The sequence below is a fragment of the Heteronotia binoei genome, chromosome 3 (assembly GCF_032191835.1).
Source record: "Heteronotia binoei isolate CCM8104 ecotype False Entrance Well chromosome 3, APGP_CSIRO_Hbin_v1, whole genome shotgun sequence".
Classification (NCBI taxonomy): Eukaryota; Metazoa; Chordata; class Lepidosauria; order Squamata; family Gekkonidae; genus Heteronotia; species Heteronotia binoei.
The window spans coordinates 11,950,252-11,970,562 of record NC_083225.1 but is presented as its reverse complement, the minus strand read 5'-3'; positions in this window follow the sequence as shown (position 1 = coordinate 11,970,562).

Here is a 20,311-nt window from a genome sequence, read left to right as displayed (position 1 = left end):
TGGAAGATGCCAGATGGGAACATGTTTCAGAATCTCTTGCAAGTCTCTGAAAAAGTTTCATGTGAAATCATAGGATCATAGAGTTGGAAAGGAACTCCAGGGTCATCTAGTCCAACCCTCTGCATGATCCAGGAAATTCACAAGTACCTTCCCACACACACACCTAGTGACCCCTGTTCCATGAAAAGAAAATGGCAAAAACGACAACAAAACCTCTAGGATTCTGGCCTAGAGAAAAATTGCTTCCTGACCACAAATGGCGATCAACATTTCCCTTGGGATGTAAGCATAAGCCATGAGAAAACGAAGCACTAATGCAACCCTCCCTGCCCTCCTTCCCATAATCGGCCTAGATTTCATGGAATCAGCATTGCTGTAGATGGCCATCTAGTCTACAGTTAAAAATCTCCAAAGAAGGAGAGCCCACCACCTCCTGAGGAAGCCTGTTACACTGAAAAACTGCTCTGTCTGGAAGTTCTTCCTAATGTTTGGTGGAAAACTCTTCCGATTTAACTTCAACCCGTTGGTTCTGGTTTGACCTTCTGGGGCCACAGAAAACAACTCCACACCATCTTGTATATGAAAGCCCTTCAAGTACTTGAAGATGGTGATCATATCACTGTCAAGCCCCGAGATTCCCAATAATGAAGTCCTTTGTTTTGTTTCAAATAGACTGGTTTATTTAGGAATTCAAAGGTGCTCCAAGGAACATGGTCCTTGGAAATACTGAGATACCAGAGGTTACATTGTTCTATATAGGGTATCACAAACCGTTACAAAAAGGCGCTTCATTCAAATCTAAAGTTCAAAGGGTACAGCAGTAACTACATTTTACACTACAAAAGAATTCTCGCACTCTGTCGCGAACTGATAAGGAGCCTGTGAAATTTAAGGAGTGCACTCTTCAGACATCACACGCTTTCTCCAGTAACATGAACATTCTCTGCCAGATGGCAGGGCGTATGTGGTTGCTAAGTTGTAACTAATGGAGAAGAACGAAAGCATTGATCTGACATTTGTTCAGCCATCTTTTATCAAAATACCCGGGCTTGACAGTCATCTCAGTAATCTCCTCTCCAGACTAAACATACCCAGCTCCTTCAACTTCTCCTTATAGGACTTCATCTCCAGGCCCTTCACCATCTTCATTTCAGCTTGTCTATATTCTTCTTAAATTGTGGTACCCAAAACTCAACAGGATACTCTAGGTGAGGACTAACCAGAGTAGAATAAAGCGATACCATCATTTCATGTCACCTGGACACTATACTTCTGTTGGTACAGTCCCAAATCACATCTGCTTTTTTAACTACCACATCACACTGCTGACTCATTTTCAGTGTGTGGTCCACTAAGACCCCTAGATCCTTTTTTACATACTACTGCCAAGAGAAGTCTCCCCCATCCTATAAGTATGCATTTGATTATTCCTACTTTACATTTATCTCCATTATCCCCATAGAGTCCAGGTCATGCCATGTGATGGTATCACTTTACTCTGCTCTGCTTCGAAATGGATGTGGGCTGTGGGATACCAGAGCTCTAAATCTAAACAGCATAACCTGTGACTCATCTAACTGAATGCAACTCAGCAGCCATGTCTGGCATTCCACCAGAAGTTTGATAACCTCCTGCCTTGGCTTCAACGAGAAGGCTATTATCAAGTTTCTGGCCAAACACTAAATGTGCTGGTTGGCATGCTAGGTCGCAAGCCGTGCAATCCTAATTGTCTTGCCACTAATATCCGAATGTTCCAAAGAATCAGAACATTGTATGGAACTTGGATTGAACCGATGTGCTCGTGCCATTCATCCTATTGCTTCAGCTTAGAAATTATAGCCTCCGGCTACTTGAGAACGGAGCAGAAATCAATGGAGATTCCTAGAATAGCATTGGAAAACATGCTTTTCTAGCTCTTTTCTTGAATTACTTAAATCACTGTGATGAGAAAATTGTCATCTATTGCTATATATCCCCGTTCACCTGGTGTACCTCAAACAGAATGCGAGGACTGCAGGAAAGAAAGGTGTTTGATTGCTGCCTTTAGTGTTTTAACCAGACATCCGGACTCAAAATAAAAGTGTTATTGATGGTTATAGACTCATTTGTGGAACGTGTCCATGGCTGGTAAAAGCCGTGTATGCCAACGTGAGAAAATCAAGAAAGTGGTCTTCTAAGGTTCATATTGAGCAAAACCAAAGGTAAAAATGCACTCTCTGTTTTCTTACAAGTTGTTTTCAGAAGGAACATATCTATCAAGTCAGCAGGGAGAAGGTTTGTTGGCCTGTTAGGACAGACCACTTTGCTGCTATGCTCTGACAGGACTTCTAATATGGCAGCTGAGCACAAATACATGCAATAAAAGAAGGGCTGCGGACAAGGTTATTGACACCTGTCTTTCCAGTCCCTTTGTCCTTGTCTCCTCTTTCCCTTGGCTTAGGGCAGGAGTCCCCAACAGTTTTGAGCCTGTGGGCACCACTGAAATTTTGACACCAGATGGTGAGTGCAACCGCAAAATGGCACAAGGGGTGGAGCCAGCCATCAAATGGCTGCCACAGGAGGCAAAGTCACACAGACAGAGGAAGCCCAAGTGCTAGGGAGAAGAGGGGTGATTTTAAAAATGCGCTGGAACAAAAGAGTGAGAGAGAATAAAACTGATGCTGTTGTGGCAGCTGCCGCTGAAACAAAGCTCTTCTAATTCACCCAACACATCAGATCTCCAGTGGCCAATTAGAAGTCCTGCCAACCCCACCCATTTTCTCAAAACATTTGGAGGGCACCATGTTGGAGACGGCTTCTTTAGGGACTCTACTTGCCTCCCTCCTCTGAGGTTACCTTCCATTCAGCCTCCTTTAGGCTGGTTCCACTTTCTCTGATCATCTCCCTAGCTTCCTCCTCCTCTTGCCTGCCAAACTCTACCATCACTGTCATCTGAGCATCTGTCCTCTCTTCCCTCATTTGATCTGGCCCCTCCACCTTGTCTTTCCTTCTCTCCTGTTAGCTCTCCTTTCTTTCTTCTAGGCCCAGTTGACATTGTGCGGATGTTCTACAAGGTTGACGGTGAGCACCAGAGTCTCAGGCTGTGATCACACACACTAAACAAACACTTCAATCCACGTTCAGTGCACTTCCCAACTGGATTTTGCCAGTTCACAGAGTAAAATCCAGTTGGAAAGTGTATTGAAAGTGGGTTGAAAGTGCATTATTTAGTGTGTGTGATCACAGCCTTAGATAGCTGTGTGCCAGGGAGGTGCGATGGGACCAGCATGTAGAGCCCCTATCAGTGGGCCAAGTGCTTCCCTAATGGATACAGCCAGAGCATCCCAAGGTTTGGCAGTGTTTGGCTAGGACAGGGTGGCTCCTTTCACAATGGGTACTTTTCACTGAATCTCATAATGACTAGGAAATCTTCCGCACAAAGGAGCTGGGGGCCTCCTTCATTCTGCCCTCAGTTCATCCTAAACCTTCTTGGGATAGTGTCGAGATGATTGAGTTCTCAACGGAGTGGGATGTGGCAAGAACAAGGGTTTCCTGCCTACTCTTGGTTGAAATGCTGTCATTGTAAAGGTCCAGGGTAGGCACCCTATGTGGGAGCTAGGAAAGGAGTCATCTTGGGGAATGTCAGAGTTACCCAAAGATGGCATGGGGCACGTGTAACTTTTTAAATTGCCTTTCAAGTTGCCGGCCAACTTCTGGTGACCCCATAGGTTTTCAAGGTGAGAGGCACTCAGAGGTGGTTTGCCACTGGCATCTTCCACACAGCTCCCCCAGTCTTCCTTGATTATCTCCCATCCAAGTATTGACCAGAGCTTCCTTGGCTTACTAAAATCTTAAAAAGGAATGAATAATCCTGTGAGCCAGCTTGGAATGTCAAAAAAGAGGCACAGGGAAGGGAGACGTTAACCTTTAGGCTTATAATTGGATGTGTTCTAGCCTTTCCCTACTGTTCCACTGATAACAATTATTTATTTAGATATTTAACACATATTTTTAATATCTGAATATATATAGTATCAATATTTTAGTACACCACTTTTCCTTTTGGCTCAGGCTTGAGCTGTTGGAGGTAGAGCAACCTAAGCTGGAGAAAGGCTGCTTAGAAGATGCTTAGACCTACCCACTGCTAGCTCAAAGCTCCTTGTTTAACTCTAGCTATGCTTTCACGAGATGGGGAAGATGTGGTTGGGAAATTCCTGGCAACCTGGGGGTGGAAACTAGACAAGGTAGGGTTTGGGAAGGGGAGGGAGCTCTGTGGGGTATAATGCCATAAAGTCCATCCCCAAAGCATCCTTTTTTGTCTGGTGTGTGCGTATGTGTGTGTGTGTGTGAACTGGGTTTGATTTCCCACTCCTCCACTTGCAGCTGCTGGAACGGCCTTGAGTCAGCCATAGCTCTCGCAGAGCTGTCTAATTGAAAGGGCAGCTTCTGGGAGAGCTCTCTCAGCCCCACCTACCTCACTGGGTGTCTGTAGTGGGGGAGGAAGGTAAAGGGGATTGTAAGCCGCTCTGAGACTCCGAGGTTGTGATCACACACACTAAATAATGCACTTTCAATCCACTTTCAATGCACTCTCTAACTGGATTTTACTGTGTGAACTGGCAGAATCCAGTTGGAAAGTGCATTGAAGTGGATTGGAAAGTGCATTATTTAGTGTGTGTGATCGCAGCTTGAGATTCAGATATCATCATCATCATCGTCGTCGTCGTCGTCTTCTAGAGATCAGTTGTAATACCAGGAGACCTCCAACTTCTACTGTCAACCCTAGATTTACATTGAGGAAATGGAACAGACACAAAAACTCCATTTCCCAGAAACCCCAGGACTAAAAGTGCTGCTGTACCACTGTTTTAAGCACCAAGGTAGGTGATGCGCCCCCATCACTGCATCCAGGGCTCCAAAAGCACGAAGATGAACGGGAGTGCAGGACAGACTTCGCGAGGAGTCAAGCTCTGCATTCCAAATGAAGGAATTATGAACTTTGGCAACGTCGCTCGATTTCGTATTCTAAGGAAGCAAAGTCTGCGATGCTCTGTAAGATTTTATTCACTACTTCATTTCCATGTGCTTCGGCATCACATTTAATAAAAGGATATTAAATCGCATTGTAAGCCTCCCCATAAAATACTTTCCATGTGTGCCAAATCCTTCTCAATCTTCAGTGGACTTAAAGTTGAACGTCTATCAGGGAGATTTGTAGCAGCGCCTGGCAGTTAATGATGGAAAACCCATGTTTTCTTGATTTTTATAGATGTTTCCTATTGTAATGCAAAGATTCCCACCCGCCCCCAAAGCCTGGATACATTTTTTTTATTAAAGTCATAACATGGAAACGTCTCACATAGGCGGTATGCAAATATTGTCATAAAGTGTCTATGCGGGTGCCTGACTGAGAGATAAAGCATGAGGGGTTTTTACTGTCTTTCTTCTTCTTTTCCCAGTGGCTCATTAACATAAAGACTATCCTGAGACCAGATTACCTCAGGATGAGCACTCTGTGAAAAGCAGGTTCGTTTTCTTGGTGGAACAAAGTCTGAGCCCGGTGGCACCTTTAACACACACACAAAAAAGTTTTATTCAATTGAAAACATTTTATTCAATTGAAAAAAAACAAAACAAAAAACTTTATTTATTTTATTTATTTTTATTTATTTAAGATCTATATCCCGCCCTTCCCACAAGTGGCTCAGGGCGGCTCCCAACAATTAGTCAAACATAAGATTAGACAATATTTAAATATGTAAAGAGTTACACATTTAAAACAATTAAAACCTTAAAAGCCAGTGAGGCCCAGGGATAGTGAGAAGATTTTGAGTTCCCGACCTCAGTACTCTCTGGGGAACATGTGGGGAGAGACGGTCCTTCAGGTAGGCAGGTCCCAGGCCATATAGGGCTTTAAAGGTAATAACGAGCACCTTGTACCGAACTCGGTATATCACTGGAAGGTGCCACTGGTCTCAAGCTTTGTTCTGATGCTTCAGACCAATACAGCTAGAAGAACAAGAAGAAGCCTGCAGATTTATACCCCGCCCTTCTCTCTGAATCAGAGACTCAGAGCAGCTTACAATCTCCTATATCTTCTCCCCTCACAACAGACACCCTGTGAAGTGGGGGCAGATTTATACCCTGCCCTTCTCTCTGAATCAGAGACTCAGAGCAGCTTACAATCTCCTATATCTTCTCCCCCACCCCACAACAGACACCCTGTGAGGTGGGTGGGGGTGAGAAGGCTCTCACAGCAGCTGCCCTTTCAAGGACAACTCCTGCAATAGTTATGGCTGACCCAAGGCCATTCCAGCAGCTGCAAGTGGATGAGTGGGGAATCAAACCTGGTTCTCCCAGATAAGAGTCCGCACACTTAACCACTACACCAGACTTAACCACTATACCCCTGTGCAAGCACCAAGTCATTACTGATCCATAGGGTGACATCACATCATGACATTTTCTTGGCAAACTTTTGTTATGGAATGGTTTGCCATTGCCTTCCCCAGTCATCTACACTTTCCCCCCAGCAAGCTGGGGACTCATTTTACTGACCTTGGAAGGATGGAAGGCTGAGTCAATCTTAAACCAGCTACCTGAACCTATCTTCTGCCGGGATCGAAATCAGGTCATGAGCAGACCTTGGACCGCAGTACTGCAGCTTACCACTCTATGCCATGGGGCTCCTCCAACACAGTTACCTATCTGTTTTCTGGGTGGTTAGAGATGATCACACCCAATCCTGGTTGGCCCAGGCAAGTCCAGTCTCATTTGATCTGGGAAGCTAAGCAGGGTTGGCCTTGGTTTATGCTTGGATGGAAGACCACTACGGAAGTCCAGTGTTACTACTCAGAGGCAAGCAATGGCAAACCACCTCTGTTCATCTCATGTCTTGAAAACCTTACAAGGCCTCCATAAGTCAACTGTGAGTTGGTGATACTTTCTGCCACCACCAAAGATGATCATGTCATCCTGCATCTGCACCTGATCTGTTGTAAAATTGTCCTTTATTTTTGAAAATACTTGCAGCTTTCCTTTCCCACCAACCATGGTGTTTCACTTTCTCTGGACTGTTGACCAAGCAACCATGCAGGTGTGTTGATTATCTGCATCAATGGTCTATGTCCTAATAGGAAACCGAAGGATTTTACCCCATACTGGGTGGGTGAGTGTATTATACTAACTTCCCTCCTCCGACAGCTGATACCTCCTTCATCATGTTCCTGGGGTCTTCTCTCCTTTAGAAGCATTTCAGGGGGCAGCAGAAGAGGAAAGACAAGAAAAACATGCAACTCTGATAAAAATCCTTTCACTACATCTTCAACGTTTTGAACTTTTTAAAATCCCCACCACACCTTTAACCTCTGTTAAAAATATTCCCAGATCATTTAAAATGTTTTATTTATTTAATGTTAGGGTTGGAAGTGACCACCAGGATCATCTAGTATAACAACCCCCTATCAAATTTGATAGCAACTTAGAGACTAACGAGTTCAAATCCAATAGCAACTTAGAGACCAACGAGTTCAAATCCGATAGCAACTTAGAGATCAACCAGTTCATCTTTGTGGCTTCTGTGCCTGCTCAAAAGACCACTTGATGAACAAAAGTTACATGTAAGTGCAGCCATGTTATATTTGACAAGGAGAGCTTCAACACTCAAAAACTTATACCCTGAAAATCTGAATGATCTCTAAGGTGCCACTGAACATGAAAATAGGAGAATAGGTAAGCCATCAGTAACAGGACGATGTTCTTTATAACCTTTGTATCCCAGCATCCTTACTGCTTTTGAAAGAAAGAGAAATGAAAGAATATGGGAAAGTACCCATCTCTTCTTTTTCATTAATATGGGCAGGAAAAGCTGTATATTGGTGATGGGTTTTGGTCTCAATACTCCACAGCTCACAGTGCCCCAAAAGTGCCCAGAAATCAAACTGATATCTATCAACACTTTTACCATTTTATAGTTTGAAGTGTTCGTTTTAGGACTTTCGCTGCCATAAGCTGCACTGAGCTCAGAGAGAGGTGGGATACAACTGTTTTAAATAAATACAATATCTGTAGAAAGCTGTGAAGTTTGTGGCCCAGCTTAATTGTCAAAGGATTGACAACTGCCGGGAACCTGAGTTTCCACCCTCCCCCCCCCCCCAACAGAAATCCATTTAGAACTGTCAGCCAACCTTTCAGTTGCTGGCTTTTTTTGATAGATTACAGGAAAGTTTTTTATTCCTTTTCTTTAAGTACTTCCCCCATTTGTAATTTCAAATGGCACGCAAGCTTCTCTGAGCCTTGGGTATAGCACGTGAAATAAATAACCGTTCTCGGCAATCGACGCTTTCCGGCTTAGCCTCTGTTTGTCGCCCATGACCTTGAGTTTTGAATCGGAACAAAGTGGATATTTTGGTTGACAACAGCATATTCCGAATGATTTGTCTCTCATTAAAGTCGCCAGACGTCCATGACCGGGGATGCCGGTAAGTGAGCTAAAACAGCAATATTCTAAACAGTAAGAGCCGCAAACCTGGAAGACAAATCATTAAATAAAACCGTTCAAATGAGATTCATTTTCTGGCTGTTTGAGTTTTCTTCTGCGGCGGCGAGAGGACAGTGTGTTGCTGGTGTCTTGATTGGTGAGCAAAAAGAACAAGGAGAAACAAAACAAGACATGATTGAAGAAATCTGTAGTTAAAAATCTCTCTCTTTTTTAAAACTTATTGCTGGGGTGTCAGACATGTGGCCCAGGGGCCAAATAAGGCCTTCGGGGGGCGGGGGCTCCTATCAGGCCCCCAACAATTGGCTGTCATCTTCCTCCTCCTTCCTCTCTCTTGCTTCCTTCTGCATCACAGCTTGTTTAGCCAGGTTTCCTCAATCACACAAGAGCTGCAGAGCAAAGCTTTTACTTTCTCAATTGGCTGAGGCTCCTCCCTTTTCTTGGAGAGCTGGTTTGGTGTAGTGGTTAAGTGTGCGGACTCTTATCTGGGAGAACTGGGTTTGATTCCCCACTCCTCCGCTTGCATCTACTAGCATGGCCTTGGGTCAGCCATAGCTCTGGCAGAGGTTGTCCTTGAAAGGGCAGCTGCTGTGAGAGCCCTCTCCAGCCCCACCCACCTCACAGGGTGACTGTTGTGGGGGAGGAAGGTAAAGGAGATTGTGAGCCGCTCTGAGACTCTTCGGAGTGGAGGGCGGGATACAAATCCAATATCTTCTTCTTCTTCCCTTGGGGAGAAAGGGTGGAGGGAGAGGTTGCTTTGCCAGCGCTCTCAATCACACAGCAGAGCTACTGAGACAAGCCTCTCTTCCTTCTTTTGGCTGAGGCTCCTCCCCCTCCTGGTCCTTTGGGGAAGGTAGGAAAGAGGCCAAGCTTCATTTGCCCAGTTCTCTGGATCTCCTGGGAGAGATACAAAGAAAGCACCTTTAAAGACTGAGTCCTAAAATTTTAAGCACGTTTTATTTTAAAGTTTTCTTTAAAAAAAAAAAAATCTTTAATTGTGTTTGTCTGTGTCCTTTATAAAGTTGATATAGCTGCTGCCGAATCTTAAATAGATACACATCTATTTTGGCCTGGCCCAATATGACACAGTCCAACAAAGCCTCATCTATATCGGATCCAGCCCTCATAACAAATGAGTTCGACATCCCTGGTTAATTGGATACAGAAAGGGCTTTTTTGTATCAGGAACTCCTTTGCATATTAGGCCACACACCCCTGTGTAGCCAACCCTTCTGAAGTTTACAGTAGACCCTGGACTAAGAGCCCTTTAAGCTCTTGGAGGATTGGCTACATCAGGGGTGTATGGTCTAATATGCAAAGGAGTTCCTGATACAAAAAAAAACCCTGCAGAAAGGTATGTATGTGGAGGGAGAGAGGAGGAAGAAAATTTGACCCAAATACTTACGTGTAAAGTAGTGTCTCGGCCACAAAACTGTAATACCTCTTGTGAGCTCCACAAAGAGAAAATAAGCGCCAGTTCTATCTTGAAGCAGCTAAGGTGTGAGAAGGAAGCATCACATTCCATCTCCACTGGTGACTTCTTAGTTTTCAAAGCAACTGCATGGGGGTTTTTTAGTGGCCTTTAAAAAAAGACAATAAAGACAGTCTTGGTCAGATCTCTTGTGTTTTGTACAAAGTTTCTTAACTTCTAATTGGTTCTTTCTGGCACCTGCTCAAACAACTGCCTCTTTTTGTTTTGCTTTCACTGCCGCCCTCCATTTTGTTCTATAGTTTTGTACTTTGAAACAGCTAAACCTGTCATGCATCCATTCCCTTCTGTTAAATACTTTCATTCCAGCCTTTTTGTCCAGGACATATTCCCGAGAGGCAAGCCAGTGTTCTTTTCAAAATATTGCTTTCTTGTTGAACAAAGCAGGAGTCAAGTTGCACCTTTAAGACCAACCAAGTTTTATTGAGAACGTCAGCTTTCGTGGGCTCTCTAAGCACACTTCATCAGGCGAGGGGATCAGGTATTGTGGGCTGAAATACAAGCAGTTTGTTGATTAAGTATGCAGACTGATCACATGGTAAACCAGTGTGGTCTGGGTAGCCATAAAAGGTAATAAAGTCCTCTGCCAATTGGTGTTTCTGTAAATCTGGGTGAATCACAAAAGGACGTGTATTTCCTAGTTGTAGTCCACCTAATCTTTGCTTTTTCCTTGTGTTTCCTTCCTTGTCATCCTGGATTCGTTTTGAGTTATTTGTATATACCTAACAGCATAAGAACAAAAGAGAAGCTATGTTGGATCGGGCCAATGGCCCATCCAGTCCAACAATCTGTGTCACACAGTGGCAAACAAAACAAAACAAAACAGGTGCCATCAGGAGGTCCATCAGTGGGGCCAGGACACTAGAATTCCTCCCACTGTTGCCTCTCCCAAGCACCAAGAATACTGAGCATCTCTTGCCCCAGACAGAGAGTTCCAACAATATGCTGTGGCTAATAGCCACTGATGGACCTCTGCTTATCCAGTCCCCTCTTGAAGGTGGCTATGCCTGCAGCTGCCACCACCTCCTGTGGCAGTGAATTCCATGTGTTAATCACCCTTTGGGTGAAGAAGGACTTCCTTTTATCCATTCTAACCCGATGTAGTGATATGACCCAGCAGGCCATCGCCAAGCAAACCACTATTGCCTTCCCTGCTGCAGGTCAGTAAATAATGGCATGGTTGCTAGAACCCCACCTTTGTTCATATATATCCTTGCCACCAATGCCTTCACCATGGAGGAGAGATCTATCAGTGGTTGCTGGCCATGGTGATTAATGGGAACCTCCACATTCAGAGGCAGTCAACTTCTGAATCCCAGAGCCAGGAGGCAACATCAGGGGAAAGCCCCTATGCCCTGTAGTTGGCCTTCTTGTTGGCCACTGTTTGAGACAGGATACTGGACTAGATGAACCACTGGTCTGGTCCAGCGAGGCTCTTCTGATGTTCTTATGTGGTGCACGGGGCATGAGCAGTCCTGGTGGCCATGGCCATGCCATTCCTTGCTGCACTCCCCCCCAACACCACCGGGGAACGAGCGTGCAAGCACTATGGGCAACTGTGAGCAGCTGTGATTGCAGATGGGCTTGCAAGTGGGCAGAGGAAGGATGTATAGGCAGGTGGAGGCACGGGGTGTGTGTGGACAAGAAGGAGGGCTTTGTAGTGAGCATAGGCAGGGGTGGAATTCAAGCAGGAGCTCCTTTGCATATTAGGCCATACCTCCTTTATGTAGCCAATCCTCCAAGAGCTTACAAAGCTCTTTTTCGGAAGCTCTTGGAGGATTGGCTACCTCAGGGGTGTTTGGCCTAATATGCAAAGGAGCTCCTGCTAGAATTCCACCCCTAAGCATAGGAGTTGGGTTCTGGGCACTCTCATTCCAGGGCCCCTCCAAACCTGAAACAGTCCCTAGTTCAAGTTTCTCTGGATACGGTACTGTTTCTTGCCTAGCCTAGCGAAGGGGTACTGCATCATTCCTGAAGGCTCTGGCGGCCTCCTGACGACTTCTGTGTTTTCTTTTTTTTGGCCTTTTCCATCCTCACCACATCCTGGAATGCAGAGATACATCCAGAGAAGACGAGCAATGCTATGTTTTGTGTAAACAGATGAAGACCCGAAGAAGCACAAGGGCTACAAAACTGAGCTTGCGCCAATACGCTATTCAGATAGTGCAAAGTACTGAGCCAGTTTGGTGTAGTGGTTAAGTGTGCGGACTCTTATCTGGGAGAACCGGGTTTGATTCCGCACTCCTTCACTTGCAGCTGCTGGAATGGCCTTGGGTCAGCCATAGCTCTGGCAGAAGTTGTCCTTGAAAGGGCAGCTGCTGTGAGAGCCCTCTCCAACCCCACCCACCTCACAGGGTGTCTGTTGTGGGGGAGGAAGGTAAAGGAGATTGTGAGCCGCTCTGAGACTCTTCGGAGTGGAGGGCGGGGTATAAATCCAGTATCTTCTTCTACCTCACAGGGTGTCTGTTGTGGGGGAGGAAGGTAAAGGAGATTGTGAGCCGCTTTGAGACTCTTCGGAGTGGAGGGTGGGGTATAAATCCAATATCTTCTTCATTTGGAGCTCAACCCAGAACATGCTTTATTGCTGCTACATACTAAAAGACAACATGGCGGGGCTGAGACCTTGCTCATATACATGCATTAGAAACACACACAGATTCCCATACCAAATCGTGGCAGTCGAGTTTCGCACCAAGGCCGCTCACTGGTTGATGCTCTGAGTTCAAATCTATCAGCGTTACCCGTGGTTGCCCGGATGTCCGCAAAGCTGTAAATTCAGTACATAACAGATAGCATTGGTGGAAAAAAAAGGGGGGGGCAGCTGCTTGCAGTTGTCCGCATGCCTCCTTTCTCTTGCCCGTGTGGCTGAAACAGTAGGCTTCCCAATCCCCAGGTCCCAGAGGGGGATCCCCCAGTTTTACAGGCTTCCCCCCTCCCCCAGCCAGCTGGCCGGCGGGGGAAGCCCCACCCCCACAGCCATCATGCACCTCCATGAACAATTTCCATAGGGAATGATGGGGAATTGATCCGTGGGTATCGGGGGCTCTGGGGGAGCTGTTTTTTGAGATAGAGGCACCAAATTTTCAGTATAGCATCTAGTGCCTCTCCCCAAAATACCTCCCAAGTTTCAAAAAGATTGGACCAGGACCAGGGGGTCCAATTCTATGAGCCCCAAAATAAAGTGCCCCTATCATTATTCATTTTTTCCTATGGAAGGAAGGCATGTAAAAGGTGTTCAGTCCCTTGAAATGTGATGGCCAGAACTCCCTTGGAGTTCAGTTGTGCTTGTCACAACCTTGCTCCTGGCTCCACCCCCAAAGTCTCCTGGCTCCACCCCCAAAGTCCCCAGATATTTCTCGAATTGGAGTTGGCAACCCTATGAAACAGTGAGCAGCCAAACACAGTTGCCTGATCTATCCCAGTATGCAGCAGCTGCTCGCCTGCTTCCTTGCGCAGTTAGCAGTGCTTTGAATGTTTGAACCTGAATCTTTGGCCATGTGCAGCCAGCCGTGTAAACATTTATGATGAGACGCTGGAGGTGAACTGTGATTTGAGGCGGATACAATCTATGCTGTTCCGTGCATTTGCCTTTCAGAAGGGGGAAGATCCTTGAGATAGGATAAAATTAGACTATCGCTTTCTGGAAATGGAGAGTTGTACTTGGGGAGCGCTACCAGCCCCATACTTTTCTCAGCCCTTGATGAGATAATTATGCTGATACTGAGTCTCTATTTCATAGACAAATCTAGTAGTCTAGGAGGGGGAAGCTTATCTGGTTTCCCAAAATTACAGCTCCTTAATTAATGTTGGGGGATCCTCATCTCTGAACTTCTGTCCATCACCTTTTTCAATTTCCTGCTTACTTCAAGGAGCTCAGCATGGTTTGAGAGCCAGTTTGGTGCAGTGGTTAAGCGCACAGACTCTTATCTGGGAGAACCGGGTTTGATTCCCCACTCCTCCACTTGAACCTGCTGGAATGGCCTTGGATCAGTCATAGCTCTCGCAGGAGTTGTCCTTGAAAGAGCCAGTTTGGTGCAGTGGTTAAGTGCATGGACTCATATCTGGGAGAACCAGGTTTGATTTCACACTCCTCCACTTGCACCTGCTGGAATGGCCTTGGGTCAGCCATAGCTTTCACATGAGTTGTCCTTGAAAGGGCAGCTATTGTAAAAGCTCTCTCAGACTCACCTACCTCACAGGGTGTTTGTTGTGGGGGGGGGAAGGTAAAGGGGATTGTGAGCTGCTCTGAGACTCTGAGATTCAGCGTGTAGGGTGGAATATAAATCCAATATCTTCATCATCTTCTTCTTCTTTTCTTCTTCTTCTGTTCTCCCCTCATCAGTTTTGCCCTCTTAGCAAACCTCTCAGATTGGTTAGGCTAAGAGAAAAGGCCTAGCCCAGAACTGCTGAACATGACTGATTCTCTCAGGGTGTAGTGGGGAGGGGAGTCAGTTTGGTGTAGTGGTTAAGAGCATGGACTCTAATCTAGGAGAACAGGGCTTGATTCTCCGCTCCTTCCCATGCAGCTGCTGGGTGACCCTGGGCCAGCCATATTTCTATCAGAGCTGTTCTCTCAAGAGCTGGAAGAGCTCACTCAGCCCCACCTACCTCACAGGGTGTATGTTGTGTAGGCAGAGCTTTTTTTTGGTAGAAAAAGTTCACTAGGAACTCATTTGAATATTAGACCACATGCCCTGACATCACCATTGTTTTATACACCGGGGGGGTGTAGAAAACCCCCAGCAGGAACTCATTTGCATATTAGGCCATACACCCTGTCGCCAAGCCAGTGTAAACTGTGTTCCTGTATGTTCCTGCTAAAAAATTCAAAATAAAAATAATAGCTCTCTGGTTGTGGGGAGAGGAAGGGAAGGAGATTGTAAATAACCCTGAGTAAAGTGTAGGAATAACTTTAGTATAGTCAAAGCAATGGTATTCCCAGTAGTAATGTATGGCTGTGAGAGCTGGACCATAAGGAAGGCCAGGCACAGAAGAATAGATGCTTTTGAGATGTGGTGCTGGAGAAGACTCTTGAGAGTCCCTTGGACTGCAAGAAGATCAAATCAGTCAGTCCTAAGGGAAATCAACCCAGACTGTTCCTTGGAAGGTCAGATGCTGAAGCTGAAGCTGAAATACTTTGGCCAAGTATTTGGAGAAGATCCTGATGCTAGGAAAGACAGAAGGCAAAAGAAGAAGGGGACGGCAAAAGATGAGATGGCTGGACAGCGTTACTGATGTAACAAACACGAATTTGAGCAAACTTCAGAGGATGGTGGAAGACAGGAGGGCCTGGTGTGACTTTGTCCATGGGGTTGCAAAGAGTCGGACTTGACTGTGCGACTGAACAACAACAAATAAATTTAATCTCCTCTTCCTCTTATCTAGCACTAACCCCTACGCCACAGAAACACTCTATTGTGTTTGTTGAATGTTCCGGCTTGTGAGGCCTTGGATGATTTTATGTCTACCCTTGACTACATTTATATAATGACCCAGTGATTTGGGGCCCCCAAACTTTTTGTGCCTGTGGAACCCTTTGCTCTTCTGACAGAGTGGGGTGCACAAAATGGCTTCCACAAAATGGCTGCTGCAGGAGGTGGAGCCAGCGCCCCAAAGGCTCTTCCAGCTCACCTTTGGTCACACCACAAAGAGCCTAGCGCTGTGGGAGCAGCTCTTGATGAAGGGACATTTAAAAAATAAATAAATTCTGCAAAGCCAATCAAATCGCTAGTGGCCAACCAGAAAGCCCCACTGGTCCTTTCCCAGTTCCTAGAAAATATGTGGTGGATACCAGAGAAAGTGTTAGCAGGTGTGATGGCACCTGTGGGCACCACAACGGGGACCCTCAACCCAGATCAGCCAGGCTGACCTGATTTCATCAGATCTTGGGTGCTAAGGGTGACCAAGGTGGTGAGGGGTCTGGAGACCAAGTGCTATGAAGAAAGGTTGAAGGAGCTGGGCATGTTTAGCCTGGAGAGGAGGCGGCTGAGAGGTGATATGATCACCATCTTCAAGTACTTGAAGGGCTGTCATATTGAGGATGGTGCTGAAATGGTTTTTGTTGCCTCAGAAGGTAGGACCAGAACTAACGGGTTGAAATTAATCAGAAGAGTTTCCGGCTCAACATTAGGAAGAACTTCCTGACCATTAGAGCGGTTCCTCAGTGGAACAGGCTTCCTCGGGAGGTGGTGGGCTCTCCTTCCTTGGAGGTTTTTAAGCAGGGGCTAGATAGCACCGCGCCGCAGAGTGGTAAAGCTGCTGTACTGCAGTCCGAACTCTCTGCTCACGACTTGAGTTTGAGCCCAGCAGAAGCTGGGTTCAGGTAGCCCGGCTCAAGGTTGACTCAGCCTTCCATCCTTCCGAGGTCGGTAAAATGAGTCCCCAGCTTGCTGGGGGGGAAGTGTAGATGACTGGGGAAGGCAACGGCAAACCACTCCATAAAAAGTCTGCTGTGAAAACATCATGATGCGATGTCACCCTAGAGTTGGAAACAACTGGTGCTTGCCCAGGGGCTACCTTTACCTTGTTTTTAGAGGGCCATCTGACAGCAATGCTGATCCTGTAAACTTAGGGGGAGGTATTTGTGAATTTCCTGCATATTTCAGGGGGTTGAATTAGATGGCCCTGGGGGTCCCTTCTAACTCTATGATTCTAAGTAGAGTCAGTTGTGGTGAGTACTTGGATGGGAGACCACCAAGGAAGTCCAGGGTTGCTACATAGAGGCAGCAAGTTGGCTGCCACCTGGCAACACTTTTCAACACCACAAAGTGCATTGTAGTGGCCAATCACAGTGCAGCATTGAAGTAATTTATTAAAGGTAATAAAGGTAAAGGTAGTCCCCTGTGCAAGCACCAGTCGTTTTCGACTCTGGGGTGATGTTGCTTTCACAACATTTTCATGGCAGCCTTTTTTTGCAGCGGGTGCTTTGCCATTGCCTTCCCCAGTCATCTACGCTTTCCCCCCAGCAAGCTGGGGACTCATTTTAGTGGTCTCGGAAGGATGGAAGGCTGAGTCAACCTGGAGCCAGCTACCTGAAACCAGCTTCCGCTGGGATCGAACTCAGGTTGTGAGCAGAGGGCTCCGACTGCAGTACTGCAGCTTTACCGCTCTGCGCCACGGGGCTCTTCATAATTTGCAAATTTATTGTAATTTATTGCAAATGGCCAAGGCCACCATGGTCTTAGGCAAAATTGGAGCATGCATAAAATGGAGAGGCTGATAGGAAACAACAATAAAACAAGTTAGACAAAACAGAACAACAGACCCACAAATCAACTTCCAGCAAGCTGGACCTTGGGCAGAACTCTAGCTCAGATTTTCACCGCAGGCAAAGCATACAGCGAAACCGTGCGATTGATGTGCCGGTCTACATGGGCTGGAAGGCAAGTAGTTTTCTCTGCCACCAAAGACAGATCACGGCTAGCTAAGGTAGCCGCAAGGAAGTTGCATCTAGGCTCCAATGAAGAGGGGAGAACAAAATGTAGTGGGTAGAGTCCTCCGATTCTCAGGCTGCAGAGAGACACTGGTGCTGCGCAGTAGGCTTTTGAGTTCAGCGACCCGTTAACATGGCTGATGGCATCGTTTTTGCTGTACTCTCTAACTGCAATGGGAATGTTGGGGGAGTATACACGGCACTGCTTTTGCCCACTTGCTTTCTCGGCAGGGAGGGCGGGATATAAATAAAATGTATTATTATTATTATTATTATTATTATTATTATTATTATTATTATTATTATTATTATTATTATTATTATTATTATTATTATTATTATTATTTTGTTTGTAACACATGAAGTATTCAGTCTACACTTTGAGGAGGCTCACATCTGGGATTCAAGGACAGGCTCTCAGCTTGCAGAGACTGTCTTGGCACCTGGCTGCATGTATTGAGGGGAGGGCTGGGTGAGAAACTGCTTTGCATGGGCTTTTTGCTCTGACTTTTGGTGGGCTTTTAATGGCCCGGGTAGAGAGTATGATCAGGGGTGTCAAACTCATTTGTTATGAGGGTTGGATCTGACATAAATGAGACCTTGTCGAGCCAGGCCATGTACGTGCTTATTTAAGATTAGGTAGCAGAGAGATAAACTTTATAAAGGAAACAAACACAATTACATATATCTTTTAAAAGTTTAAAACATTAGCACTCATTGGCCTTTAAGCTGCTTTCTTTGTATCTCTCCCATGGGATCCAGGGAACTAGGCAAAGGAAGCTCTGTCTCTTTCCTTCCTTCCCCAGGGGAACAGAAGGGGGAGGAGCCTCAGCCAATAGAGGGAAGAGAGGCTTGCTCAGTAGCTCTGCTGTGCAATTGAGAAAGCCTGGCAAAGCAAACTCTGCTTCCCCCCCCACACCTTCCCAAGAGAGGAGCCTCAGCCAATGGAGAAAAATAGAGGTTTTGCTCTGTAGCTCCTGTGCAATTGAGCAAGCCTTGAAAAGCAAGTAGTTATGCAGAAGGAAGCAAGAGAGAGAGAGAAAGAAGCAACTGACAGCCAGTTGCTCAAGGGCCTGAAAGGAGCCCTCTGAAGGCTTGATTCAGTCCCCAGGCCTAATGTTTGACAACCCTGGGGTATATAGATCTGGCTCACCCAGATACAGCCAGAACTGACCAAGAGAGCCATAGCTGTTGTCACGTGTCTATCAACAAACCCATTTCTGATCATCAGCAAGAGGCCTGCTTGTTGAGGACATCTCAGGAGCTCCCAGTTTCTAAACAAAGAGCAATGACTGCAATTCTGAGTATATGGAAGATGATATTAAAAATGCAGTGGCCCCACTGATAGATCTCCTGATGGCACCTTTTTTTTTGGCTACTGTGTGACACAGAGTGTTGGATTGGATGGGCCATTGGTCTGATCCATCACGGCTTCTCTTATGTTCTTATGAGTCTGGACCAAGGGGAGACCAAGTTCAGCCCGCAGCAGGGAACCGCTCCAGAGTCCTCCATAAAAAAAATGTAATTCTGGATAATCCCCAGATTCATAACTGTTCCATCATTCCAGCCCCAGATTTCAGCACCACAGAGAAACATTTCAAGATGGGATCAATCAAAAAGCCACTTTTTGTGCCGCAGACTTTTTTCAATGGCTCCAGTTGTTTTCACAAGGGACTTTGTGACAGCAGAATGACCCTTCCCAGGGGAGGGTTACCCACGGCCACTTAAAATAGCTACACTGCTCAATTAGAATGCAATGAACAAACCGCTGGAATTTACAAGGCTTCTTCTCAAAGACTATCAACCTAGTCTTGGTGTGGTCAGTACTTAAAGCCGTTATCTTTGCAGAAGTTGCTCAGCCTGTGTCATCCGCGTAAAACAGAACAGTAATTTTCTGTGGACCGAGAGGGTGTGGGGAAAGCGCTTGACCTGATCACATCTCAATGATATGTCAAGGTACAGATTGAAAAACAAAGGGGCCAGAACATATCCCTGTTTCACCCCCTCCCCCGAAGACCAGGATCTCTTCTTTCAAAGAATCGGAGCTGCCCGCTCTTATTTTGGCAGATAGATTACTGTGCAGTTTTCGTAACAATAACAGTAGGTGTTTATCGATGTCGGTTACATGCCAATTTTGTCCAGAGCCAATTTCTGTCAACCAGAAGCTAACGGGACTGTTAAATCTGCGCAAGCCGCATGCAGATGTTTAGTGGGTCCCTTGATACATTGGACAGCAAGATAATAAAGGATCAGACAGTGATTGATTGTACGTTGCCCATTTCTAAAGCCTGCTTGCTCTGGATGGATAACTTGGTCAGAAGCTTTCGAGTCCTCCAGTTTGCTCAGAAGGTATTCAACATAGATTTTGATGACTATATCCAAAAGGATTGTTGGTCAATAATTGCCAGGAACCTGTTCTTTCTTTCTTTCTTTCTTTCTTTCTTTCTTTCTTTCTTTCTTTCTTTCTTTCTTTCTTTCTTTCTTTCTTTCTTTCTTTCTTTCTTTCTTTCTTTCTTTCTTTCTTTCTTTCTTTCTTTCTTTCTTTCTTTGGTGTAGTGGTTAAGAGTGTGGACTCTTATCTGGGAGAACCGGGTTTGATTCCCCACTCCTCCACTTGCACCTGCTGGAATGGCCTTGGGTCAGCCATAGCTCTGGCAGAGGTTGTCCTTGAAAGGGCAGCTGCTGTGAGAGCCCTCTCCAGCCCCACCCACCTCACAGGGTGTCTGTTGTGGGGGAGGAAGCTAAAGGAGATTGTGAGCCACTCTGAGACTCTTCGGAGTGGAGGGCGGGATATAAATCCAATATCTTCTTTCTTTCTTTCTTTCTTTCTTTCTTTCTTTCTTTCTTTCTTTCTTTCTTTCTTTCTTTCTTTCTTTCTTTCTTTCTTTCTTTCTTTCTTTCTTTCTTTCTTTCT